This window comes from Pogoniulus pusillus, chromosome Z (genome assembly GCF_015220805.1).
Source record: "Pogoniulus pusillus isolate bPogPus1 chromosome Z, bPogPus1.pri, whole genome shotgun sequence".
Classification (NCBI taxonomy): Eukaryota; Metazoa; Chordata; class Aves; order Piciformes; family Lybiidae; genus Pogoniulus; species Pogoniulus pusillus.
In genome coordinates, this window is record NC_087309.1 from 29,017,519 (window position 1) to 29,029,033 (window position 11,515).

The window sequence follows — 11,515 nt, forward strand, 5'->3', positions numbered from 1 at the left end:
CTCAGTGGTCATGTTTTCATATTAAAAAAGGGCTCAGACTTTATATTGGTATTAAATAATCCCCTGCATACACTGGAAAAGTAATATCACACTTACCACAAGTGCTGACCACAGAAGAGAATGGCGTTTTAAAGCATCTACTACTCCACCTCAAGGCAGTCACTGTTGTGGGTTAGTTAGTTTGTTGTTTTTCTTCTACCAGGCAAGAAAAGACAAGCAAACCACCGCCACCAAAACCCCAGCAATGAAGGACTATCTCAATCCATATCAGCAGTAACTAAGGAATAAAAGTGGCATGACTGAATCAAATACAAAAGGGTGGAGGGAGAATGGATAGAGAGAAGACCAGCCTGATGCAGTGACTACACAGTGGATAAGAGCTGTGTTCCCTCTTTGACTTGGGAGCAAATTTGTACAGCTTTCATTTCTCTTCAATTCAATGTTCATGACCCAGCCCAGCCCTTAACCCACTACTGGCTGGCATTGGGCTCCTCCAGATGATTTTCCACCAGACACCCTGCACCCTGGACAGCATTGTTGAGGCTGTCAATACCTATGAGTCTGTCAGGTGGGAGGGAAGGGCTGTGGCCGTTCAACCAGCCAGTGCACAATTTTCCATTGGCCAATTGGCCGATACTGTGCTGTCACCTATCTACTTCAGGCAGATGTAAGAGCCCAGTGGGGATGAATGAAATAAGCAGTTTCACTTAAGATCTCACCCTCTGCTTCTGCAATCTGGACCTCATCCCATTTCCTATTGCCTCTGGAAGGAGCCCAAGACCTCCTGTAGACTTTTAAAGCTTGCCAGTGATCCAGCTACTCTCTGGGCTGAAGGATGCTGTCCTCTTGCATAAGCCAGTGTGCTGCCTGCAGCTGGGTGTCCTATGGCTGCTTAGGAGCAGATGGTGACCATGGTCTCATTCCTGCACCGTGCTTGCTCTGAGGAGTCTGAGTCATTTTTGGAGATGAAGCCTGGGACGTGAGCAACCTTGCTGGGTATCGCCTGGGTAAGCTGAGATTAGGAGGCAGCTGTCTGCTGTCTACAGTAAAGCCTGCTCAGTGTTGGTTCTGGGCTGGTGGGACTAGATGGCTGCTGTTTTCAAGCCTGCTCACTCTAGCTGGTGATAGCAACCTTAAAGCTATGTTTCATCCAGATCATCTGTGAGGGGATTTAGGTCCCATTTTGCTTTGGGTTATCTTTGGAGGTTAGGTACAAGTTTAAGATGCTTCTGTCTTAACGTGATCCTTCCTGAGGGACCCCCTCAGAGGGCAGCCTCAGAAGTGCCAGCACCTGCCTTCATACTGAGAGACTTCAGCATTGCTGGAAAAGGCCAAGTTGGTGGGAGGAGTCCTTCCACTGGAGCTGGAGCTGGAGCTCATGGAGCTAGGGCTAGCTGCAGGGCTGTTCTGCTCCTCGGTAGCACTGGAGAGCAGTAGCTTCTGGGCCTTCTCACTGCAATGGTGCATAGTGACGCTGACAACACCAGGAACCACTGCTTTTGTATGTTCCCTGAGAGCAGTCTAGCACCTGGACCATGATCTCTGCATCAGGAACACAGAGGCACAGTATTTGCAGGGTGCTGCACATTGTAGTATTCAGCCTCCACCAGTGGGCTCCATATATTTTGGTCATCTCCTTATGCAGCCAGAGCAGCACAGGATCAAGGAGATGCTCTTCTCTTTGGAAAAGTTCTGCCCAGAGCTGGGGCAGGAGGCCACCCATGGCCTCTGCCCACACAGCCACCTGCTCATCTAGGGACAGTATTTCCTGAGGAGATGGAGCAAGTGCCACAGGGTGATGATGTCTGATTTCAAGCGGATGGGCAGGAACTACATGTCCTGGTTTGCTGATATATCCGATGTTTGTGAGAACAATCTGCAGATAGTTGTCTTCTGCCTGCACATAAAACCTAATAATCTCTATTGATCCTCTGCAAATTTGGTGTTCTGGATTGATGTCTGACCAACGTGCAATGCAGCCCAGGCAGAACTGGTGGCCACTAAGCAGTGCATAAGTAACGTTATCTCAAGTACTGTGCAGATGGGGCAGGTTCACTGAGTCTGCATGGCTATGTTTGTGCTCTGCAGTGGGTTAGGAATAACTGAGGATGAGGACCTGCTCCCCTTTCCTGGTGCCTGCCACCAAAGAGTTTTGTGTGCTGTGAAATGGAGAGAGGCCATAGCCAATTGCTGTGCCATGGAAGGAAGAAAGCAGTGCCGAGGTCACTTAAGTAGGATCCTCCCAGCTCCTCAAGCCCCATAACCTGCCCCATCACAAGTAACAAGGAGTGTTACAGTAGTTGATGATGCCACAATCCACTGCTCGGCCATGACATTGTCGAGCATATGGTGACATCACAAGGAACCATCCACCCATTCTCAAAGATAGTTTTAGAATAAAGTACAGGAAAAACTGCATGGCTCTGAGGACCAGGTGGATAGAAAATGGACTGAGTAGATCAAAGTGTAAAATAACCAACAGAATAATTTCTGCTCTACATTGAGAAATCTAAACCTGGACATGACAGTAGAGAACGTAACTATGAAGACATGTATTAAGAAGAAAGCTTTTGTATCTTAGGAAGAAATTTGGTACTTAACAAACTGAACTTTCACAGTAAAAATATTCTGATACTCTTATTAAAGTTTTTTCTCAGAAATTAAAGGATTTTTCTGTATGAACTGATTTAATTTTGCAGTGGTACTTTATCATGTGAAATGTAACTGTCAAGAGTTAGGCTTGGCCTGACCACTACATGAGTGACCTCATGTCTCTTCCCAAATGTGAAAAGAAAAGGAGTAAGAAAGAGAGACTTATAAATTGGAAAGAAAAAGAGCTTTGGAGAAAATAACACTAGTAAAACACACAGAAATCCATACAAAACCAATATTGAACTCAACCCCACGATGAATACTTCCCTCATCACCACTGGTGCTGTAGTAGGCCTCAGGGAAGTTTCAGACTCAGCAACAGACAGGAAGCAGATTCAAGAGGTGGGTTCCAGAGTTGAATTCAGGAATATGTGGATCAGGATTGAAGGCAGAACAGACAGAGTCCTCCTTGAACACCAGCCATGGAAGAAGGCAGCTTAACCTTCATGATCCTTCAGCTTTATACTGAATATGATGTATAAGGAATGGAGTCTCTTGTTGGTCAGTTGAGGATCACCTGTCCTGTCTTCTCCTCCCTGCAGATGCAGCTCTTTGCTCTGCACTCTGAACACAGCACAAGAGATTTAGCAGTGACCTTGGTCTGCATAGCAATCCTTGGTGCTCACTAGAAACACGGAGTGTTATCACTGCCAGGAGCAGACACTTTCAGCAAAAACAAGCTGTTCATTTTTGAAAGTGCAGTTACTTAGGTGAGACAGAGCTGAATAGTAGAAGCACTGAACAGAATTAGTGCTGTTGTAGCTCAAACCAGGACAGTAACATAAAACACTTAAACCCAGAAAGCTAAATAATATGCAGACTGGAACATCAATATATGTGACTTTTAAATAGTTTCCCCATCACTCTTGACAGAAACAGAACTACTGTTTTGATGAACAAAGTCCTTTGGTGTGTGAGGGATTTACTAGGAAATGTCATACATTTTGCATCTCTTGCCCTTGTTCTTGTGGAAGACTTCAGCTTCCCAGATGTCTGTTGGAAATACAACAAAGCAGAGAGGGAACAGTGATAGAGGTTCCCAGACTGTGTTTAAAAATAACTTGCTTATGCAACTGGTGAGTGAAACTACTACTCTCTTCTTAAAGAAGCGTAGAGTAGGGGGCAACACAATGGCCACCCTGGAATTTCAAAAGGCAGAGAGCTGTTTGGGAGGCTTGATAGAGTCCTTTGGGAGGCAGTGCTGAAGCACAAAGGAGTCCAGGAAGGCAGGATACTCTTCAAGGGAAGGACTCTTAAATGGGGCAGGAGCAGGCCATCCCTGTAAATGAGGTGATGACAAGACCTGCCTGCCTAAATAGAGAGCTCTGTCCTCTACCCAGGGTAAAAAGGAGAGTGTGTGGCCTTCAGAAGAAGGAGCAGGCCACGCATTCTGATTATAAAGATGTTCTGAGACTATGTAGGGAGAAAGTTAGAAAGTCCAAAGCCTAGCCAGAAATTAACCTGGCTAGTGCTGCAATAGACAAGAAACCTTCCTACGAACTGATTAGCAGCAAAAGAAGGATCAGGGACAGCCTCCATCCTCCATTAGATGCAGGAGGAAACATGGTAAGTAAAGATAAGGAAAAGGCCGAGGTGCTTAATGCCATCTCACCTTTGCCTCAGTCTTTAGAAATAGGACCAGCTGTACTCTAGGAGTTCAGCCTCCTGAACTAGAAGATGGGGACTGGGAACAGAATGATGTGTCTCACAATCCAAGAAGAGGTGGTTAGCAACCTGCTGCACCGCATAGATGCAAGCAAGTTTATAGGACCACATGGAGCCCACACAAGGTTTCTGAATGAGCTAGTGGAAGTACTCACCAAACCACTTTTCATCATTTTTCAGCAGTTATGACTGAGGTCACAGCAGACTGGAAGTTAGCAAATCACAGAATTGCCCATCTTTACCCAGATGTGACACCCCTCTTCAAGAATGGCCAGAGGGAGGGGAAGTGGTAATCTATGAGTTGGTCAGTTTAACTTCAGTGCTGGGAAAGCTGATGGAGCAAATGATCCTGAGTACCATCATGCAACAGATGCAGGACAAATGGACACACAGATGATCAGGCCTGGTCAGTGTGGGTTTGTGAAAGACAGATCATGCTTGATAAACCTGTGAGTAGGCAGTGAATTTAGTATAAGTTTTATTTGTAATAAGAAAAAAAAGTCTGAATATGAACACATTTAATACTCCAAATTTCAGAAAAGCAGAGGTGGGATTAATATTTCACTGCAATACACAGTAGTGCCTTAGCTCTTCATTCGAAAAGACAATGGAATTCAAATTGGGTTGTAAGTGATTTTACAAAGTATCTTCAATTTTCAATATTATTTTTTAATCACAGAAACAAAAGAATATTTTTAGTTTTCTCTATTTCCCTGTTGTCTGAAGGTGATATGACTGGAGACAGCTCCACAATGCATGTGTGGAGATGAACAGAATAGAATAGAATACAATAGTTCAGTAGGAAGGGGCCTACAAGGATCATTTACTCCAGCTGCCTGACCACCTCTGCAGCTGCAGAGGGGAAAGAACTATTGAAGCTGCGGTCAATGTTCAGCCTCAGGAAGGAAACCAATGTCACATCATTTTAGGTTTAATTCTCACCTCCCAGAATCTCACAGAGTTTTGCTAAGTTTTTATCCAGCAACTCTGGAAAAATTCTCAGTGATGTCCAGGGTTATCCAGGGTTAACAGATCTCTTTTGTACAATTTCTGGAAAATACTGTCTCTCAAAAGTGAGTGGCGGACAGTTAACCTCCTCTTGCCTTGCATTCTGTCATTTCTTCTGGTGACTTCCCTTCCCAAGTGACCACCTCTGTGTGCACCTTAGCAAGCAAAAAGCCCTTCTCTATCTCTTTTCTACATACAGGCTGGCAAGCAGAGCACTGCCAGAGCTTGATCAGTCTCCAGTGCCCAGGTTACTGATAAAGCCATAGTTCATGTGAATGATTATCTAAAATAACCTGATGCTGACAGAACTTTACATGAGATGATGCTTCTAACTTTACATGAGAAACTGACATATTGGTAGTTAATCACAGATTATATGTGTGCCAAATTAAATAAATTTATGTTCTTTTAATTTTTATTGTTTTTCCAGGTAAACGCCGATTTCCAAAACAAAAAGAGAACTGTGGTTCCTTGAGTTAGGTATATTCAGACAAAGAACAGCATTAAATTTTCCACCTACAAGACACTACTAAAAAAACAAAAAAAACCAACAAACCAAAAATGGTGAGATGGCCTTTTGAGAACTATGCTTCTGAAAAGCTGTCCTTAAGTTCAATTATACTTTCAAACTTCTGTGTTATGATTAAAATTGGTCTGGTCATTTTGGTTAAAATTGCTAACTTGCACTTCAGATGTCACTGATTTTCCCCTCGTGCAGCAGATAAAAAGTATTTTACAATGCTTTGTGTTGAAAATCACAATATAAAGGTATTTCTTAATTCCGCTATTTTCATTCAGTGAAAGCCATTTTAATTCACGTGGGATTAATTTTAACCCCCCTTGGGTGTAACAAAAGGAAAAAATCAATGTCTTCCCATCATATTTTATTGCTTAAGTGTTATATCTAAGACACTTAAGAATGTGTTTGAAAGATTTTTTAAGACTCCTACTGAAAGCAACAACAGCAGCAGCAATAAAACAACAAAAGAGCCTCACTTAAGAGAGTGCAAAGGGGTTTAAGTTAATTCCATTTTCTGTATTGGGGGTGCAATATCATGCTTTAAAAACGCTAACCTCAAATCAAGATTGGGTTAGATGAAATTTTAATTTGTTATAAAAACTGTAATTACCCATGCTGGTACATAATAACCTTAGAACAGACAGTGCCACCTCAGATACCTTTCCCCACCTGTCCTTCACCATGTGTCTCATAACAACATGTAAAATTTCTTTTAAAGAATGTCTGCAAACAAATACACACTTGGAAGGAATGTCTTCAGTGAAGCACAGTTCTCCATGCCACTGTAGCTTTTCAGGGGGCATCAAACCAGCTGTTTTCTTCAGCCAGTGGAAATCTGTTCTGAGGGAGTGCTGTGACCAGCCATGGGGCTCTGATGATCCCAAAAAAAGTGATGTTTGGATGCAGAAAGGATGTGCTCTGAAGCCCCTCTGCCCTGTACCTTAGACAGGACATGGTTTGGCCATATAGCCTGTGGTGATTGGTTAGCAGGACTAGTCACCCTAGCTTGCTTGCTGACAAACTTCCTTGACCAGGGGGCTGCAGGGGCCTCTGTGTCCCCTTGAATGCAGAGAGAGGCAATGCAGGGAGCAGCATGGTTGCTCCGGGTGAGCACAGGCACCAGCAGTGCTTATTAGGCATGTTCTCCTCTTCAAAGGCACTGGTGTTAACAACTCTGCTGCTGAAAAGGGTGGACACCATGATGGCTAATGCACTGCCATTGCATTATCTAGGGCTGCTTGAAACTTCTTAAAATGGCTGAGATTCCCTGGCCGTTCCGAAGGCACTCCACCACCCTCCTCTTGTCTGCCTTGCTATAAGGCACGGAAGAAGGGGCCTCAGCTGGAGAGAAGGGCCTGCAGCTCCCCCTCAGGCCTGTCTCAGGCCATTAGCTCTTGGAGGTTCTGCCAAGCGCAGCCCACTGCTCTGTGGGCATTGTACCCTAAGCAGTCTGCAGTGAGAATAGTGCTGGGGTGAAGCAGGGCTGGGCTGAGAGCTGGGGCAGAGCAGGCATGGAAGATGAGGGTGGGTTGCTGGTCCTGGTTTTGGACAGCCTGCTGAATCAGCTGATGCCTGTCCAAGACCATGCTGACATCATGCCAGCTTCATAATGCAAGTGCTGGCTGGAGCCTGGGGGTCATGGTGCCTGGGATTCACACTGTAACCTCAGATGCTTCCTGGCAATTACTCTCTCTGAGAAGGAGAGAATGGGAAGGAAACTAGGGACAACTGGGGAATCGAGAGCCCAGCTGAAGTGCATCTACACCAATGCACGCAGCTTGGGTAACAAGCAGGAGGAATTGGAAGTCCTGGTCCACCAGGGTGACTATGATATAGTTGCCATTTCAGAAACTTGGTGGAACGACAGGCATGACTGGGCTGCTATACTGGGGGGATATAATCTCTTCAGGAGAGATAGGCAAGGGAGAAGAGGAGGAGGGGTGGCTCTGTATATTAGGGAGTCACTCTATGCCACTGAGCTTGAGGTGAGGGATGAAGGGGTTGAGAGCTTGTGGGTTAAAATCAGAGGGAGGACTAATAAATCTGACATCTTGGTTGGAGTCTGTTACAGACCACCCAACCAGGATGAAGAAACAGACGAGATATTTTACAAACAGCTGGAGGCTGTCTCAAGATCAGATCTTGTCCTTGTGGGCGACTTTAACCTGCCAGATATCTGCTGGGAACTTAATTCAGCAGAGAGGAGGCAGTCCAGGAGATTTCTAGAGTGCATGGAGGACAGCTTCATGATGCAGCTGTTAAGTGAGCCTACTAGGGGTCAAGCTCAGCTTGACCTGCTGCTGTCCAACAGAGAAGGGCTGGTAGGAGATGTGGCAGTGGGAGGCTGCCTGGGGTGTAGTGATCACGAGTTAGTGGAGTTTTCAATATGCAGGGAGGTAGGGAGGCACTACAACAAAACCTACACCTTGGACTTTCGGAGGGCAAACTTCAATTTGCTCAAGGAACTTATTTCCAATGTCCCCTGGGCAGCAGTCCTTGAGAACAAAGAGGTCCAGGATGGTTGGACCTACTTTAAACAGGAGCTCTTGAAGGCACAGGAACTGGCAGTTCCCATGTACCGAAAGATGAGCCGGCGGGGAAGGCGACCAGCCTGGATGAGTAAACAGCTTCTGAAGGAATTGGGGGAAAAAAAGAGGGTGTATCACCTCTGGAAGGAGGGGAAGACTTCTCCTGATGTGTTTAAGAAGGTAGCCAGATTATGCAGGAGAAAAATTAGAAAGGCTAAGGCCCAGCTAGAACTTAGGCTGGCCACTTCCGTGAAAGATAACAAAAAGCACTTTTATAAATTTATCAATGCTAAAAGGAAGGGCAAGAAGAGCCTCCACTCCTTACTGGACCAGGAGGGGAATACTATAACTGATGATGTAGAAAAGGCTGAGGTCCTGAATGCCTTCTTCGCCTCAGTTTTCAACAGTAATGAGGGAGGAGTTCAGGGCAAGTGGCCTCTTGACCTGGGGGATGGGGTCGGGGAGCGGTGTGTTCCCCTGGAAATTCATGAAGAATTAGTTCAGGACCTGCTGAGCCACCTGGACACCCACAAGTCCATGGGACCAGATGGGATCCATCCCAGGGTGCTGAGAGAGCTGGCAGCTGAGCTGGCCAAGCCGCTTTCCATCATTTTCCAGCAGTCCTGGCTCACCGGAGAGGTCCCAGGAGACTGGAAAATGGCCAACGTGGTCCCCATCCACAAGAAGGGTCGGATGGAGGAACCTGGGAACTACAGACCCGTCAGCCTGACCTCAGTGCCAGGGAAACTGATGGAGCAGGTTATCTTGGGGGTGATAAGAGCGCACCTGAGGGATGGCAAAGGGCTCAGGTCCAGCCAGCATGGGTTTAGGAAGGGCAGATCCTGCCTTTCTAACCTGATCTCCTTCTATGATCAGGTGACCCGCTTGGTGGATGTGGGGAGGCCTGTGGATGTGGTCTATCTGGACTTCAGCAAGGCCTTTGACACTCCCCCACAGCAAACTGCTGGCTAAGCTGTCAGCCCATGGCTTGGATGGCAACATTCTGTGCTGGGTTAGGAACTGGCTGGAGGGCCAGACCCAGAGAGTGGTGGTGAATGGTGCCACATCCAGCTGGCGGCTGTCATTAGTGGTGTCCCTCAGGGATCTGTGCTGGGCCCCATCCTCTTTCACATCTTCATAGATTATCTGGATGAGGGCATGGAATCATAGAATCATAGAATCATAGAATCAACCAGGTTGGAAGAGACCTCCAAGATCATCCAGTCCAACCTAGCACCCAGCCCTAACCAATCAACTAGACTGTCATGGAGAGTAGCAAAGGCTCTCTAAGCTTTTGCTATATTGTGTAGTTTCTAGTGCCTCACATTCAAGCCAGAAGCATCGAAAAACCAAAACAATCTTTCAGTCCCATGGGAAGATTTCTCCCTAGGGTAAGTGAGAGGTAAACATTGGCCATGTTTCCTTTTCACTTGGCCTTGCTTTCCAGACAACAGGGTATTGTTTTGGTTAAGTAGAAACGACTATCTTAGGCCTGCCCAGCACCTGCAGGTGGGCTGGCCTGAGGGGTGGTCTTTACATTGTTTAGGTATTGTTATCCAATTATATAAATTGCTTGCTGTTTTTTACCAATGTATGTGAACAACGTAAAAGTGGTCTGAATTGTGGGCTAGTCCTGTTTTGGAACGTTATAAAAATGGTGGACAGGCCAGGATCGAGGCCTTTTGCCTTTTTTTGCCTTTTGCCTTTTGCTCTTTGCCTTTTGCTCTTTTGCCCTGGATCTCACCCTCGCTCCTGTCCTTCCCCGGACTTAACAACAACAAACTGCTCGCCGATCTAGCCTCGCCTCGGGTGGACGCCGAGTCGCAGAGGCTAAAGCCTGCATGCCTGGACCCTCATCGGGAGAAAGGGACTCCCTGCCAAGCTACAGACTGTGAGTAGCTGACGAACTATTAACTCGAACCAGAGACTCAAAGAACTCTCTTTAAACATCGTAGACTCTTTAATTTGTCATTTTCGGAAATGTTACTTTGATCTCAATCAAAAGAATTCACAGTGGTGGTGTAGTTTCGGGAAGAGGGAATTCGCATTCTTTGCAATAAATCACTGATAAAATAGTCAACGCCTCGCGTATTTCCCCCATAAATTCTGCCGCAAAACTGCGTTCCACGACATAGACCATGGCACTAAGTGCCTCATCCAGGCTTTTCTTGAAGACCCCCAGGGACGGTGCCTCCACCACCTCCCTGGGCAGCCCATTCCAATGGGAAATCACTCTCTCTGTGAAGAACTTCTTCCTAACATCCAGCCTATACCTACCCTGGCACAACTTGAGACTGTGTCCCCTTGTTCTATTGCTGGTTACCTGGGAGAAGAGGCCAACCCCCACCTGGCCACAATGCCCCTTCAGGTAGTTGTAGACAGTAATAAGATCACCCCTGAGCCTCCTCTTCTCCAGGCTAAACAGGCCCAGCTCCCTCAACCTCTCCTCATAGGATTTGTGCTCCAGGCCCCTCACCAGCTTCGTTGCCCTTCTCTGGACATGTTCCAGCACCTCAACATCTTTCTTGAATTGAGGGGCCCAGAACTGGACACAGTACTCAAGGTGTGGTCTGACCAGTGCTGAGTACAGGGGAAGAATAACCTCCCTTGTCCTACTGGCCACACTGTTCCTGATGCAGGCCAGGATGCCATTGGCTCTCCTGGCCACCCAGGCACACTGCTGGCTCATCTTCAGCTTACTATCTATCAGTACCCCCAGGTCCCTTTCCTCCTGGCTGCTCTCCAGCCACTCAGTCCCCAGCCTATAGCACTGCTTGGGATTATTGTGGCCAAAGTGCAGAACCCTGCACTTGGCCTTGTTAAATCTCATCCCATTGGCCTCTGCCCACCCATCCAGCCTGTCCAGGTCCCTCTGCAGGGCTCTCCTACCTTCCAACAGATCAAAGTCTGCTCCTAGCTTGGTGTCATCTGAAAACTTACTGATGCTGGACTCAATCCCCTCGTCCAGATCATCAATAAAGATATTGAACAGGACTGGGCCCAGCACTGATCCTTGGGGAACACCACTTGTGACTGGCTGCCAACTGGATGTGGCACCATTCACCACCACTCTCTGAGCTCTGCCATCCAGCCAGTTCTTGATCCAGCACAGAGTGAATCTGTCCAAGCCACGAGCTGCCAG